Source organism: Schistocerca piceifrons, chromosome 9 (assembly GCF_021461385.2).
Source record: "Schistocerca piceifrons isolate TAMUIC-IGC-003096 chromosome 9, iqSchPice1.1, whole genome shotgun sequence".
NCBI classification, from domain to species: Eukaryota; Metazoa; Arthropoda; class Insecta; order Orthoptera; family Acrididae; genus Schistocerca; species Schistocerca piceifrons.
Window position 1 is genome coordinate 23,230,643 of NC_060146.1, and position 1,088 is coordinate 23,231,730.

The following is a 1,088-nucleotide window of genomic DNA, read 5'->3' on the forward strand; positions in this document are numbered from 1 at the left end:
TGTGTGATGTCCTTAGGTTAGTTAGGTTCATGTAGTTTTAAGTTCTAGGGGACTGATGACCTCAGATGTTAAGTCCCATAGTGCTCAGAGCCATTTTGAACCAACTTGTTTTTGCAAAATAGCATAGAAGTAAAAGTACGAGGATCATTCAGTAATTAAAGAGACAAATTGGTCTGGAGAAAAAAGCGTTTATTTTTACAAAACAATTCATTTTCTACCTTTCAACACAATCGGCTTGAACATTTATGCACTTGTTGCAACAGGCTACAAGATTTTTGTTTCGGCTGCAAAGGACTCTTTATATTGATGTCTGAACCAATTTCCCACAAACTTTGTCACGTCCTCTTTGTCCTGGAACCTCTTCGCACATAATGCCTCCTTCAGTGCACCAAACAAATGGTACTCACTATGTGCTAAATCAGGACTGCAAGAGGGATGAGGAGCTACTTCACAGCCCATTTAGTCGATGGTTTCACCGGTTAGTTGAGCAGTAAGAGGACGTGCGTTGTCTTGCTGGACACACATACCTCTCTTCTGCGATCCACGATGTCTCTCTCTCATGTCTTCACCCTGTTTAAAAGCAAATCCGAGTAGTATTGGCTGTTCATTGTTCGCTGCTCTTCGAGATAATCACAAAAACTGGACCTTGAACACCCCAAAACACCGTCAACATGATTTTTCCTGCTAATGCTTTGGTTCTGAATATTTTCTTGACAGGTGAGATGGTGCGCTTCCACACCACGCTTTGTAGTTTTTATTCTGATTTGTAATAGTGAACCCAAGTTTCAGCACAAGTTAAAATTTTGTTGAGGAAGTACTCATTCTCTTTCATAACGTTCCTATAGCTCTGTGCACACTCTCAACGTTGTTTCCTTGTGTAGCCCCATCTTGCAAATGTTTTGCGGCACTTCAGCTTGTTACAGATAATGTTATGAACTGTGCCAATACTAATTTGAACCTTATCAACTGTCATTTCCACAGTCACATGGCTGTCGGCACGAATAATGTCATCAATTCGACTTTCAAGGTAGGGAGTTTGAAATTGCAACTGGCCGGCCAGAACGATGTTCGTCAGTCACTTAGCCGCG